General features: G+C 49.1%; 1 pseudogene; it reads right to left on the bottom strand.

Annotated features, from left to right (window-relative positions):
- Nucleotides 1-11,965: 11,965 nt before the first annotated feature.
- On the bottom strand, nucleotides 11,966-15,641 carry LOC116879829 (annotated as a pseudogene).
- Between the last annotated feature and the right edge of the window lie 432 nt (nucleotides 15,642-16,073).

The raw sequence follows: 16,073 nt of genomic DNA, 5'->3' as shown, positions 1-16,073 counted from the left end.
AGCCCTGCTGCAGAAACTCACACAGGTAAATTCATGGGGTCCAGCTTTTGCTGAATCTCCCCAGGGCTTAGAAATCCTCTTATGTTAGATATCATACTATTTACCTCTGGAAAAATAAGTTTCTTTTTATATGTGGCTCAGATTAACAGTAATTCTTTAATAACATCTAATATCCATCCCACATTCAAACTGTTCCCCAAATCTTGGGAAGGTGATCTTTCTGTAAGGAAAATATGGTTACATTACTAGCTCCATTAAATTCTTTGAACACACCAGTATTATAAAATAATGCAAATGCAAACAGTACAGAGTGGATGGGGTAAAAAGGAAGAGTGTCCTCTTCCTCCTCTCCTTTCTCTTCTCTCTTCTCCTTTCTGGTCCAGTCCAGCTCCTCAAGGGTTGATTTCTTGTGTGTTCTGTCAGTAAGTTTCCAGACGTTCACAAGGAAGCAGGTGCATATACACATATATCCTTAACACAGAATGCAAAGGGATCACACCACACACACTCTCATGTGACTTGCTTTATTCATTTGATAAACTATCTTGGACATCTTTCCACATCAGCAAAAATTTTTTTAAAAAGGTGTTTCAGTGGTTCCTGTCTCCCTGTCTCACTGAAGTGCCAGCTTTTAAAATAGCGTGCAGTTCGCGCAGTGCCCTAAACCCTCTCCTAACCGCTGTGGCCATGTACATGCCATTTCCTCTTCTGGAATGTCTTCTCTTTCTTGGGGCCCAGTAAACTCTTACCCTCTGCAAAGCCTCCTGGGAAAGAAATAGGCTTTCTTCCCAGCTCCCAAGATGCCCTTGGTGTTCTTCACTCATCACACTCATCATGAGGTTTTGTGAGTGCTTATTTGTTTGACTTTTGCTCCCAGGAGACCATAAGCTCCAGAGGCCATCCTCTGAGTTATAACTGACTCTATCCCAGTGCTTGTCTCAGGGCTGAGTCAGAAATGGTGCTTAATAATAGTTGTTCCCGGGCTGCTTCTTCCATCCATGGAGATCAAGAACATCTTAGGGTAATAGAAATGCAGGGCCACAACCCCTCCCCCATCGTTCCATCAGTAGGATACTAGGAGACAGGACCTGGAGAGGACCGAGGATTGAGATTCTCCAAAGCTGGCTGGCATTGAGGGGAATCCTTTGAGTGACAATAAGCCAAGATTCCTCCTTTTGGGGGCTCTCCTAATTAGGACCTCCTGTGTGAAGGCAGAAATTTTGGTAAGAATAGTTGGGGACAGGCGCCTGGATGGCTCAGTGGGTTAAGCCTCTGCCTTCGGCTCAGGTCATGCTCTCAGGTTCCTGGGATCAAGCCCACATTGGGCTCTCTGCTCAGCAGGAAGCCTGCTTACCCGCCACCCCCACCCCGCCTACCTCTCTACCTACTTGTGATCCCTCTCTCTCTGTCAAATAAATAAATAAAATCTTAAAAAAAAAAAAAGAATAGTTGGGGACTTGGGTAACAATGACCCCAAGCCCACCAGGCTGACCTTGGCATTTTAAGGACAGGCAGAGTGAGAATTACTGAACATTGGTTGTACCCAGAGAATAAGGCCATGTTTCACTAAAACAAACAAGACATCTTTACAGTCAGTGGGATAGGGAGGGTCCTTCTCCCTGAGCTAATTAGGCCGGGACGAAGGTGGAAGGGGATTATGGCTAGCTGGATTCAGTCCATGAATTTCTGGGAGGGGGGGATGGAGTTCCACTTTCAGTGGAAGGTGTGGTAGATACTACAAATTCACCCACTATACATTCATCCAACCTTCTAGTGTGCATTCCTCTCACAAGGTTGCAATCAAGGTATCTGGGTCTGCAATCTCATTTGAAGGCTTGACTGGGGAAGGATCTACTTCCAAGTTCATTTGCGAGATTGTTGGCAGAATTCAGTTCCTTATGGGTTATTGGACTGAGGACAGAAGACCTCAGTTTCTCACTGGCTGTTTGCTAGTAGCTTCCCTCAGTTCCTTGCCATGTGAGTTTCTCCATAGGGCGGCTCACAAGATGGCAGCTGGCTTCATCAGAGCAAGTAAGCAAGAGAGCCTGAGAAAGCAAGCAAGATGGAATACACAGTCTTTTCATAACCTAATCTCAGCAGTGATATTCCCTCACTTTTTGCCATACTTTTTTCGTTAGAAGTAAGTCTAACTTTCGTTAGAAGTAAGTCTGCCTGTCCCAAGTGAGGATCCAGGACAGCCTCAGAGGGATTTTGGTCTCAGAAAACAGGGATTCAGAACTCAGCTGCCCCAGCTGGTGGAACAGGCAGATATATTTGGGATGGCCATCACCAGTGGTTAGCAGACAGGCTGGGTGTAGAGTAGAACCAGGGGCTGGTCTGTGGCCTGGAGGCACTGTCTCTCCTGGGGCTGGTCAAATGCATAAGGCTACACCAGGTCAGGACACTTGGGTGGCTCAGTTGGTTAAGCGTCTGCTTTTGGCTCAGGTCATGGTCCCAGGGTCCCGGGATCGAGTCCCATGTCGGGCTCCCTGCTCAGTGGGGACCCTGCTTATCCCTCTACTGCTCCCCCAGCTTGTGTGCTCTTTCCCTCTCTCTCTGATGGATAAATAAATAAAATCTTAAAAAAGAGAAAAAAAGGCTGCACCAGGCCGTAAGTCCAACTCAGAGTCTTTCCCAACTGGGGAGAGGGCTGCAGGGATAGCTCTCCTTAAGGGACAGCCCTGCTCAAGTTGGCTAGATTTGGGCCACATATACTGGATGCTGGTTTGAGCATCACTATCTTAATTGCAAAGAGAGGGGTGTCTGGGGACTAACAGAGGTCTATGAATCTGGAGAATGAAGAAACTACATCTTTGTAATTTCCCCTTGGTGTGATCCCCTTTTTGGTGCACCTATTTTTTCCATCTCTGATCCTTCCTTCATTTTTGTTTTTGTTTTCCCAGTTTCCTTTTCTCTGACTCCTTCTTTTCTCTCGATTTCATATCCTAAAGCTCAAGGTACAGGATACCCCTAAAATTGAGCCTCTACTCTCTAGTCGGGGGTACCAGGATTTGGGGGGACTTTTCCCCTATGTCCTTACCACCTGAGGCAAAGGAGGGGTCTTGAAGGTACCCAACTGAGCATCAGAAGACCAGGAGAGGCAGGCTATCCAGGGTCTTTCCACACTGCCTCCACAGAGATCCACAAGAGGGCGCTCTCCATTCTCCACCTCTTGCTTACCGTCTCCAACCAGCCTCCCAGAACTACTCAAATGAAGAATGACAAATGGGGCAGAAAACTGCCATACACAGGAAAGCCTGGGAAGGGCACAAGGCAGCATGAAGAAGAGTGTGGTCCGCAGTTTAGTCCCAGCATTCCTTGGAGGAGCTTGGAGAAGGTCAGTCTTCAGACCAGTTGTCAGCCTCAGGTTTCCAGAAGCACAATGGCCAGTACTTACTTCTCCCATGCCCTGCTCACCGTCTCTGCCAAGGTGCACACTCCTCCGGGAGGGAACCCAGGTACTACTCATCTCAGTGTCCTCAGGGCCTAGATGAATGAATGGCCAAACGAACAAATGAGCAAACAGTCAAAGCCTTAAGAGGCTTTGATTCCATCATATGCGCACACTTATCAAATGGCATGTGTACAAACACAGTCCCTGGAGCATTATTTGCAATCTCAAAGATTAGAAACAAATTCAGTGTCCATCGGTTAAGGACCAGGACAATAAATTTTCTATCAGTGTAATAGTATACGGCCATGAGAGGAGTGAGACAGCTCTAAATCCAAGGATGTAGAGCAAATTCTAGGTCTAGGGTGGGGTGTGAAGAACAGGAAGCAGAATAGGGCACATGCTAGGCTGCCCCCCACGTGTGGGGAGAGAACATATATGTTTGAATAGGCATAAAAAAGCTTGGGAAAGATACCCAAGAAAATTCCAGTTCTGGCTCTCTGGGGAGGGGAACAGAACACCTGAGCTAGTGGGTGGATGGAAGGCTGACTCAACACTGTCTGGAACTGTTTGGATTTTGTGTCGTGTGAGTGTACTGTTGATTCAAAGCAAATTTCAAGAGCACACATTTGGAGCCACGGACTTGGATCGCCATCCTAGTTCTGCCGATTACCAGCTGTGTGATTGTGAGCAAGTTATATTAGTCTTTCAGTATCAGTTTCTTCGTCTGTAAAAATAGACTGTTAGATGTCTGCCCAGTGCTCTGAGAATTGCCAATTTTCTGTAGCACACTTGGGGAGCCCAAGATTTTGCTGATGCTGCTGCCATTTCTACCTCTACACACTGATGATGAATGAGGACAAACCTCTAACCAGAAGAGGCCAAAGTCATGTATGAAAACCTCACAAAAGGCAATACAGTGAGAGATCGGTGGTGTGATCTTTGACTCCACTGATCTGAGCCCTGGGATCAGAGACCAATTTAAGTGTCCTCTTTAGGGGGTGCCTGCATGGTGCAGTCCATTAGGCATCCAACTCTTTGTTTCCGTCAGGTCATGATGTCAGGATCATGAGATCGAGCCCCGCATTGGGCTCCATGCTCAGCGTGGAGTCTGCTTGGAATTTTCTCTCCCTCTGCCCCTCCCTCCCCCTAAAATAAATCAACAAATCTTTAAAATAAACAAGTAAATGTCCTCTTAGGGCTCACCTGCCAGGGGTCATTACCTAATGGATTCTCTACACCCATTTCAGCAACCATGGCCAGGAACAACCTCCTCTAGGACCCTGTTTCAACACCAGACAATTATGTCTTAAAATCCCTCCCTTGCTTCCTCTCTCCCTGGATCTCATCAGTGGAAGAATGGAGCAAATACAAAGGAATATAACATGTAGTCATCTGGGGTTCTGCAAGGGGACGTGCTTGAATTTCAAGATTAATGGTCCTTTTTTTTTTTTTTTTTAAATTTCATTTATTTGTCAGGGAAAGAGAGCCCACACAATCAGGGAGAGCAGAAGGCAGAGGGAGAAGTAGGCTCCCCACTGACGAAGAGCCTGATGTGGGACTTGATCCCAGGACTCTGGGATCATGACCAGAGCTGAAGGCTTAACTGAGCCACCCAGGCATCCCAAGATCAATGCCCTTTAGAGACACTCTCCCTAAAGTGAGTGCCAGCTTGGGGTACTGCCTCACTGCAGGCTGCAGTGTCATGCTGGCATCCAAGCTATACATGCCAGGCATACTCTCTCATTCATCATTTATTCATCTGGAAAAAAATTAATTCAGTTCTCCGCCACGATTGGTAAAGGAGAGTAAGCTGCCTGAGGAAGTTATGGCCCGTTGGTGAAGGTACACCATTAGGGAAACTATTAATAGTAAAGTGCACCAAGCATCAGAGAACCAGCCAGGCAGACGTTCCAGAAGTAGCAAGCAGAGGTACAGGACCCGGGGTGAGGGACAGAGGACCCCTCTGGGAGGAAGCAAGGCTTCCTCAGCTCCCGCCTGAGGATGGGGAGAAGGACAGGTGGTAATGAAGAGAAGAGGTTTGGGGTCCGCTCTTGTGAAGGTGAGCCGGTGGATGTAAATGGCTCGTGCAAGACCCAACACAACGTGGGCGCTCCAGCAGTTCCAGCGAGGGAGACCGGGGTGGGGGTGCGTGGGGGACAGGAAGGAATTTCCCCAGACGCCCCTGCGGGAGCTCGGGGCTGCCATCCCCCTATATGCCACAAGGTGGAGCTCATCAGCTGTTCTGGTGGGTTCCGGCTCCTGTCCCTCTGCCGGCAGTGTGGCCCGTCTGCCCCCGGGGGCTGTTTTTTTTTCCTACCTTACAAAGCTGTTACAAAGCGCCTCCTCCCCGGACACTGGCAGCCCCTGCGAAGTGTTCTGTGTGCCAGAACTCAAGTGGCTCGTGAGGGTCCTGTCCTTGTGTTTCCCTTTAAAGCCCAGGATTGGTTGCTTCGGATTCTGTCACCTCAAGGTAGCTCTGATTCCTCCCAAATAGCCACCAGTTTATGACCTTTTCAATATCCCCGTTTTTGTTGTTGTTGTTGTTGTTTTGTTGTTTTGTTTTGTTTTTTAAGATTTTATTTATTTGTTAGAGCATGAGCAGGGGGAGCATCAGGCAGAGGGAGAAGCAGGCTCTCCGCTGCGCAAGGAGCCCCTTGCGGGGCTGAATGCCAGCGCCCCCCCGCTGTCCCCCCCCCCCATCATGACTCCAGGGGAAGGCAGATGCTTAACCAACCGAGCCACCCAGGCAGCTCTCTCTTCCTGGTCCTTCCCACCCACGCGAAGAATCCACCCTCTGCTTCTAACTGCTGCCTCTTCACTCCACAGAATGCATCTGTCTGTCCCCTTTACTTGTCCTAATGATGGATACTTAGGATGCCATGGATTCCTGTCTTGCAGCCAGCAACACTCATCTGTCCCCTTGTGGAGTCCAGACTGAATTGCTCAGAGGCACATGGCCAGGCAGCGATGATATAAGGCAAGGTAAGCAAGCTTAGGCTTGGCTGGCTTAAATTTCAGCAGACTCTTGGGTGTAGGGGCTGTGCCTAGAGCAGCCGGGATGAGACGAGGCACTGAGCCCTGGCACCCCCGGACCATGTAAGCAGCAGAGCTTCATTTCTCTGCACAGACCCCAGTCTCTCTCCAGAGGGGATGAGAAGGTATTTTCCCACAAGTCCCCCTCCAGAGTTAGAAATGTACTTGGTTTTGAACACTCTCCTCCCACCCACACGCCCACCCAGATGGCTTCTGGAGAGGGTTAGGTGGCTAGGTGCTCTGGAGTGAGACAGATCTGTTGTCCAGTCTTGACTCTACTGGTGACCTTGGGCAAGCTCCATCACCTCCACAGTCCTCTTCTGGGAAATAGAGATGAAAAGAAGAGATCTAACACTTTACTTTATGGGATGTTAAGTTGTTCCAGGAAAAGGGAATATTCACAAGCCACTTTAATCCTTTTTTCCCCTCACCCATGGAACATCTTTAAACACACACTGAAACTGACACGCAGGTAACTTCTAAAAAGGAGAAAAAGGCTGCATCTTGACAGACGGCTTCAAGCCAAAGAGGTGAACCTGGGTTCGGGTGGGGGCTGGCAGGAAATCAGTACGCTCCCTTTTTAACTCTCTCCCAAGAGGACTCTGGCTGGGGTTGAGGACTGACAAGCACAGGACCTGACAAGGTCAGAAAAAGGACAGCAGAAGGATTTCCAGGCAGAGGAAGCTCATGGATAAACTTCATGGGTCATTTACGGGGCTACGGTCTGGCTTGTCCTGCAGGCAGGACTAAGACCTCCACCATCTGTGCCCAGCTCAGTGCCTGGCACTTAGTGGGCAGCCTGACTCTGGGGTCAAGAGGGACCAGAGCCTTCATCCCTCGGCCTTAGTTTTATCATGACTCGTTACAACCACTGATGATTTAGCCCCCTTTGGAAGCTGACAAGAGGCCATCCCAGAGGTGCCCCACACAAACTGCAGTTTGCTTCTCAGTGAAACAAGGGATGGACTACATTGAAGCTTTTGAAACTGTGTTTTTCAGTAGCCCTCAGCGTCAAGGAGGCAGGGAGAGGTATGTGGCAAGGTGAGCAAAGAATGTTCAAAGCCCCCTTCCCCATTTCACTAGAGAAGCTCCAAAAAAGGTCATGTTTGTGTGTGTGTGTGTGTCTGTGTCTGTGTCTGTGTGTGTTTGCTTTTTTGAGAGAGATTGAGAGAGAGAGAGAGCACATGTGCAGGGGCAGGAAGGGGAGGGGCAGAGGGAGAGTAAGAGAGACTACCAAGTAGGCTCCATGCTCAGCTCAGAGTCTGACACAGGACTAGATCTCACGACCCTGAGATCATGACCTGAGCTGAAATCAAGAATCAGACACTTCATGGACTGAGCCACCCAGGTGCCCCAAGAGATCATGTTTTTATTTATTTATTTATTTATGAAAATATTTTATTTATTTATTTTTGCGAGATTGAGAGAGAGGGAGAACACAAGCCAGGCGGACAGTGGTAGAGAGAGAAGCACACTCCTGGCTGAGCAGGGAGCCCGATGCAGGGCTCGATCCCCAGGCCCTGGGATCATGACCTGAGCAGACGGCAGATGCCTAACTGACCGAGCCATTCGGGCTCCCGAGGTCATGTTTTTTTAAATGAGATGTAAAGAACAATAAAGAAAAATCCACACACCTTATTTGTGAGTTTAACAAATACCCCATCATGCAGGTTAACAAATAGAACATTGCCAGTAGCCCAGGAGCCACCCGAATGTCCTTCTGCTCCCCACCTTAGAGGCCCCAGACTTGATTTAAGGGAGCCAACAATCTGGCCCAGGATGTAGATTTTACGCAGGTGTGTGTGGCAGGGGGAGGGGAGCCTTTGGCTGGGGTGGGCCTCTGATGCAGAGATCAATTCACCATACGCCCCAGACCATGCATCAGGGTCATGGGCTCATACAGGGTCGTCTCTCAGCAATCTCTGGTGTGCTCATTTTTCTTCCCTTCATCTCTAGTGTTGCTCCGATTTCCTCTTTCCCTCAAAGACGCTTAATATATTGTATTTGGCTTCTGTCTTTGGGTATATACGTATCTTTGGAAAATATATTGTGTTTTGTATACATATGCATTTTAGATCTCTTTCTGGTCCTTACTTTTGTCGTGTTCCTCTATATTTCTCAAACCCTCTGCTTCTAACTGCTGCCTCTTCACTCCACAGAATGCATCTGTCTGTCCCCTTTACTTGTCCTAATGATGGATACTTAGGATGCCATGGATTCCTGTCTTGCAGCCAGCAACACTCATCTGTCCCCTTGTGGAGTCCAGACTGAATTGCTCAGAGGCACATGGCCAGGCAGCGATGATATAAGGCAAGGTAAGCAAGCTTAGGCTTGGCTGGCTTAAATTTCAGCAGACTCTTGGGTGTAGGGGCTGTGCCTAGTAGCCTGGTCCCTGGCCCCAGGGGTGATGGGGGCAAAGAAATGCTGGCGGCCTGGGGTGGGAAGGACTGGGTAGAAGAGGTAGAGGGGTGTGGGCGCTGGCCCCATTAGCTTATATGTGAAAGGCGCGCTCGCAGGTGAATCCTTTGCTGTCTCTAGGAATTGGCTGGGCCTTAGAGGTCTGTCTCCCCAGGATTAGCAGGGCCCCAGATATAAAGAATCAGAATAAAAAGACACATGTAACATAGTGGGTTTGGTAGAACTTTGCTCTAAAGCCAACAGAGCTGAGAAAAAATTTTTAAAGGAGATGACTTCAATTATCATTTCAATTATTTTCCTGGTTGTTGGCTTATTTTGTTTCTTCTTGTTCAAAGTTTGGCATTTTACACATTTCAATGAACATTCATTTCTTTTTTTTTTTTTTTAAGATTTTATTTATTTATTTGACAGACAGAGATCACAAGTAGGCAGAGAGGCAGGCAGAGAGAGAAGAGGAAGCAGGCTCCCCGTAGAGCAGAGAGCCCGATGTGGGGCTCTATCCCAGGACCCTGGGAACATGACCTGGGCCGAAGGCAGAGGCTTTAACCCACTGAGCCACCCAGGCGCCCCCTGAACATTCATTTCTTATGGGCGCAGAGCTTCTGGAAAGCTAAGTTGTGGCTTTCTGGGACCCTCCAACTCCTCTTCATGACCTTTAGTTCTCTAGCTCCCTTGACAACTGTGCAAAGTCTGGTTCCTCTGATAAGACACTGCTTCTGTGATACAGTGGTTCTGCTTCCCCAGCTGACCTAGAAAATAACTTTCCTGCAGACTTAACAGAGCAGAATTTTCCCACCAACCCTGGCCTCTCTAGCTCTGGACCTTGCCCTGAGAGGGAGAAGTACATTTCTCCCTTGTTTAAACCACAGTTATTTTGTCATTGTTGTTGCTTTTTATTTATTTATTTATTATTTTTTAAAAAGATTTTATTTATTTATTTATTTGACAGAGATCACAAGTAGGCAGAGAGGCAGGCAGAGAGAGAGAGGAAGGGAAGCAGGCTCCCCGCTGAACAGAAAGCCTCATGCGGGGCTCAATCCCAGGGCCCTGAGATCATGACCCGAGCCAAAGGCAGAGGCTTAACCCAGGGAGATTCGCCGGTGCCCCTGTTGTTGCTTTTTAAAGATTTTAAGTAATCTCTACCCCCAGCATGGGGCTCGGGGCTAGAAATCACAACCCTGAGATCACCAGGCACACGCTTTACCCATTGAGCCCTCCAGGTGCCCCTAAACCACTGTTACTTTGGTCTGACTTCATGGAGCTGAGACACCCACTCGTTTTGGACCCTGCCTGCTACTAGAACTTTAAAAGAGAGAAAGCGCTCGTATCTTATTTGACCCACTGCATGTTTTCAGCTTGTTTCTAACAGGAGCTTAGCCTGTAGCTTAAATAAACCCACCCTCTCTGTGCTACCCCACTTTTCACCTGGTTGAATCCTACTCATCCTACATTTTCCTGACCCCTAAATTGGATCCCCTCATTGTAAGGGCACTATCCTCATACCCCTTTCCTAGCACAGGCATAACCTAGGAAATATTCATGGCCTGTGTGTCTCCCACATTAGACTAGACTTTGTCTCTCTCGTTCCTGCCGTGTCCCCCACCCAGCCCATAATGCAGAGCTGACACACAGCCAGTGACCAAGAGAACAAAGGCTCTCCAGGGCAGCCGCAGGAAGAGAAACCTCTTGGTGCCTTTTTTCTTTTTTTTTAAGATTTTATTTATTTATTTGACAGACAGAGATCACAAGTAGGCAGAGGGGCAGGTGGGGGGGGGCTGCAGAGAGCAGGCCCCCTGCTCAGCAGGACCTTGGGATCATGACCTGAGCTGAAGGCAGAGGCTTTAACCCACGGAGCCACCCAGGCGCCCCTCTTGGTGTCTTTTGCTAGGCGTGTGCGGCAGCTCTGAACCCTGTGGGTGGAACCTGGCTCGTCAGACTTTGCTGCCCAGAAGTTCTCACCATCGTCCTCTCCAAAGCCAACCATTCCAAAGCCTTGAACTAGTCTCTAAATGTGAGGGGCTTCACAACCAGTTTTTGCCCATGAAGAGGGAATGGTATGTGTATGTCAGACATCAGGGCCACTGGATTTCCCCCCCTCCCAGCTACGTGTGATATGTGGAACCGCTGATGGGGTGGACCTGGCCCTGGTTATCTTCTCTAAGAGGTGCCTACCAAGCCCCTTTGTGCTGGGGAGTGGGCCCCACTGGGTTGCTAGTAGTCCATGGCACACTTTACTAAGAACTGGGAAAAAAGTGCCCCTTTCTCAATATGCTTTATGGCCAGCTGCCAAAGTAGTTTCCTGATGAGTATGCATATTTACAGTGTCTGTAGTGATGGGGACCCCTGGGGTCCTGGGACCCTGGTAATTAGGCTTTGCACTGTCAGCCTAATCACATGTGGGTCTGTGTCCTGTCCGCCTCTCTGCTCGCCTTGCCAGTGTCATGTTGCTCTGTCCTCTTCTGGAGCCAGGCTGATTGGGCCAACCTAACTTAAGGTGGCCAATCAGATTGGTGGTCTTAAACATTTAAAACTGGGGTCCAGAGCTCTAGTTTGCCAGTCTGGGACTAGGAGGAAATGCAGGGTCATGGCTGGGAAAGCCATCTCCTGACACATGTCAGTTAGAGTCCCTGACGGCAAGCAACAGAAACCAACTTAAAGAGCTAACTGAGCCGGAACAAGATGCGACGTTTTGGAAGGAGTCTGGGAAAGCCAGAAAACCCAAAAGCCAGGCAGGAGGAACAACAGGAATAGCTTCACACCAGAGCAATCTGGCCAGTGCCCCCTGCCCGGAGGAGGAGGGGACGGGAAAGGTAGGACAGGGATGATGGGAGACACTGACATGGACAAGGGATGACTGTCCATTGCCTCCTGCCTGTCTCTCCATTAGGACTCAAAGTCTTGGGTGGGAGCATCTGGTCAGCCATGCAGTGATGGTGAGAGGAGGGCTCTGTGGGGTGCTCTGATCAGATGGGGGTCACCAAATGGGGGGCATCCCAATTGGGTGGGGGCCAGCAGTGCAGGAGGTGAAAGAATTCACCCAAGGCAGAACAAAGGAGACAGAAGTTTATTGAATGCACCCAAAGGGAGCAGAGGGCAGGACAGCAGAGGTGAGACCATCTGCTACCAGGCGGTGGTGAGACCACAGTTCTAGGGCAGAGTGGGGAGTATGGGAACGCATGCAATTTTCCCTTTTTGGGCAGTCTGGGGAACTGTGCCTGGTTATAATTGGTCAGTTAGGGCCTATGGTTATTTCAAAATGGGTCCTTTAGTGAGCCCCTCTGCATTCAGCCCCAGGGTTGCTTTGGGCTTTTTTCCTTGATCGAGTTTCCACTGCTCAAGCCTGTGGCCTAAAAGCAGCCTCTAGAGGCTCCATCCCTCCGTTGTTCTCTTCTTAACTCAAAGAACACTTTTTCATTTATAAAATTATTTAGAACACATCAAACAAGGCAACATTTCTTTTTTTCCCACCTTCTGATACGGGATGGGGTGGTGGCTCCTCCAGCCGGCGTCACTAGCATTGGTGCCCCCCTTCTGCCCCCTCCCCTTGTCCCCAGGAGCAGACGTGCCTTCTTCACCATTCTCTTGGCTTTCTGTAATATCTTCAGAGTGTCTCCTCTGTCTCCAGGGGAATGCTTTTTCTTACCTCCTTTCTTTGGTTCGGTTTGGTTAGCTGCTCACTCTTCCTCAGGAACAGCACCGCTCTGACCCCGTTTGACTTGCTCTGCGGCCACTTTCTGCCTTCTGCATGTCGGTTCCTCTGCCTGGGCAATTTCAATTTTTTTTTTAAGATTTTATTTATTTATTTGACAGACAAAGATTACAAGTAGGCAGAGAGGCAGGCAGAGAGAGAGGAGGAAGCAGGCTCCCTGCCGAGCAGAGAGCCCGATGTGGGGCTCGATCCCAGGACTCTGAGATCATGACCTGAGCCGAAGGCAGAGGCTTTAATGCCTGGGCAATTTCAACTGCAATTTTCTCTATATCCACTTCCATCCGTGAACTACACAACCTTTCAAGTTCATTGTTAAATGAATCTGTGCTTTCCAGGAACAACTTCTTTTCCCAGTGTTGCTCCTCTATGTGAAGAAGTTCAGCTTCTAGTTTTCACTGATGAATGGTTAAGAACTGAGCTTGTTGTTTGAGATTGTGTGTTCTAGCTGTTGTGACAATTGACCAAATATCTGGGTGCTGTACTCACTAGGTATCCCTGTGATGAGGTGGTGGTTTCTCTGTAAAGACATAGCTGTATGCTTCCCCGAAGAGCCATCATCAAAAGATAGGTTAGGAGAAACCCAAGGTGACCTGGGGTATGGCTTTAGATATAATGCCAAAGGTACTATTCATGAAAGAAATAATTGATAAGCTAGACTTCATCACAACTAAAAACTCCTGGTGTGCTGGGGCACCTGGGTGGCTGAGTAGGTTAAGTGTCTGATTCTTTGTTTCAGCGCAGGTCATGATCTCCTGCATCAGTGGATGGAGCCCGGAGTTGGGCTCACTCAGCTCAGAGTCTGCTTGGGATTCTCTCTCTCCCTCCGCACCGCCCCCCCACCCCCCGTCCCTGCTCTCTCTCGCATGTGCTCTCTCTCTCTCAAGTGGATAAGTAAATCTTAAAATAAAACAAACAAATAAACAAAGAAAAACTTCTGCTGTGCAAAAGACACTGCCAAGTGAATGAGAAGACAAGTCACAGACTAGGAGAAAATATTTGCAAAAAACACATCTGATCAAGTCCTGCTAGCTAAAATATACAAAGACCTCTTCAATCAGAAATAAGAAAACCAACAATCCAATTTTAAAAATGCACAAAAGACCTGCAAAGATTTCACCAAAGAAGATACGCAGATGGAAAATAAACACATGAAAAGATGCTCCCCCCCCAAAAAAAAAGATGCTCCACACCCTATGTCATTAGGGAATTGGAAATTAAAACCATGAGATACCCCTGCACACCTACCAGAATGACCAAAATCTAGGACACTGACAACACCAAATGCTGGTGAGGATGTGGAGCAACAGGAACTCTCATCCATTGCTGGTGAGAATGCAAAATGGTACAGCCACTTCAGAAGACAATTTGGCAGTTTCTTCCCAAATTAACATGCTCTTACCATATGATCCAGCAATTGTGGTCCTTGGTATTTACCCAAATGTGTTGAAAATCTATGTTCCATATAAAATCCTGCACACTGTATAGTAGTCTTTTTTAAAGTTTTTATTATCAATGTGTAGTTGACCCACAATATCGTACCAGTTTCAGGTGTACAATAATGATTCAACATTTCTATACATAATGAAATGATCCCCACAATAAATCTAGCTACCAGCCTGTCCTCTGGTCTTCAAGGTATTAGACCGGTGCAGCTCTAGCTCTTATACTTTCTCCTCTACTCTCTGGGCTCCCTCTCACCTTGTTTTCCTTCTTCCCCAAGTTTGATCTCAGGGGTAGTTTCCTTCTGCAGGGCAGGGGTGGAGGCAGAGATCCTTTGAGCCCAATGACCACCTCTGCCCCTCAGGAAGCACCACAACCCAGCAGCGGCTGGTTCTATAACTCTGATTCTCTCTCCCCCAAATCTTGCCATCTTTTTAGCCTGAATTCCAGCTCCTACTTTGGGAACTGTCATCATGTTTAATCCCGCCTCGGTGAGCCCCCTCCACTTCCGGAAATGGAAGCTATTCCATTACAAGGTAAAGTATGGTTTAAGTAGCTGTAGGGAAGTGTGACAGAAAGTCTGTCAGTTGGGCTGGACTTGCCAAAACTTGGTGTAGTGCGGGATGCCATCCCCACGCGGTCTCAGGAAACCTGAGCAGAGCTGAGGCGGGGCAAGTCAGGACGTTCAAGGTGAGAGGCAGGAAATGGTGTGGGGGAGGGGCAGATAAAGCTCAGGCCCAGAGTGGCAGAGAGTGGAGGATGGGGGCAGGGACTTCCTGACAGCATTAAGATGGGGGTGGGTAGGGTCCAACTCTTGCTGGAGAAGAGCTGAGGGAGGGAGGTTGGGGGGGAATGGGGGGGTAGGAGGAAGACAGGATTTCCCCTAATAAACATTTCAGCCTGAGGCCAGAGGCCCCTGGAACCCAGGGGAGAGCCCCCCCTCCTTCCTCTGGAGAGGAGAAGCTGGTGCTTCTCAGTGGGCCCCAAGGGCCCCTGCTGCCTTGGGGCAGCAGGAGGGCCCAGGGCTGGCCAACATGAATATCCTATAGGATGGTCTAAGCCCAAAGGCGGCAACTCAGCAAATATCAAAAGTGGGCCCAGCCAGACTGCAGAGTCTTTGTGGAGCCCTTTTCAGGGCTCCTCTTCCCCATTCCTTTGTTCCATCTGGACACTTCAAGCCTCCAGTCCCCTCTGTCCTTCTGCACATGGTGGACAGTCAGGGCTCACCTGGCTTCCCTCCCCCCCGTCTCTCACCCCTGCCATCCCCCCCACCCCGTGGAAGTCAGGCCCTCCTCCCAGGACCCGCCTAGCTGTGCCAGCCTCGCCCAGGCCCGCTCCAGCCAGAACATGGTCTTTCCCGTCCCGGCAGGCTGAGGCAACTGAGGCCTTAATTATGAGCCACTTCAAAGTCTTTCTGAAAGCAGGTGAGAGATACAGTGTAAACAAGTGAGTGAGTCATACGGGCCCTCCCAGCCCCACAGGGTGGGGAGATCCTTCCTGTTCCTCTCACCCACCAGCCTCTCAAGTAAAGCAGTCACTGGTTCTGGCTTCAGGTAGACTCGACCCTGGGGCTGGGGGCCTGTAAGTGAAGCTCTGGGGCTCACCGTGGCCTACAGTGTGGCCTACAGTGTCCCTCCGTTGAGCCATAAGCACTTTCCGTGCATTAGCCCGTCTCATCCTCACAACAGTCTCATGGGGCGGGTGTTATCCTGTCCATTTCCCAGGTGACAAAAGCAAAGCCCACCCAGAGAGCTTCAGGGATTTACCCAAGGTTACACAGGTTGGTAGCGGACCAGACCAACGTCCCAACACCCGCAGTCTGACTCCACAGCCATGCTTAACCCCTGACAGGCTGAGGAGGACTCAGCATCATTCTTGTGGCCTCTGCTTCCCAATGGCAGAAAGGGAATCGGATCCTAGGAAAGCTGTCAGACATCCCAACTCTTCCAAAAAGTCAATATTATGAAAGGCAAAAGAAGTTGAGAATAACTTTTCCAGATGAAAAACCACAACAGAGGGGCGCCTGGGTGGCTCAGTCAGTTAAGCGTCTGCCTCCGGCTTGGGTCATGATCCCAAGAT

This window comes from Lontra canadensis, unplaced genomic scaffold, assembly GCF_010015895.1.
Source record: "Lontra canadensis isolate GAN:19392208 unplaced genomic scaffold, GSC_riverotter_1.0 scaffold3, whole genome shotgun sequence".
Lineage (NCBI taxonomy): Eukaryota > Metazoa > Chordata > Mammalia > Carnivora > Mustelidae > Lontra > Lontra canadensis.
This window is presented reverse-complemented; position numbering and strand designations above follow the sequence as displayed.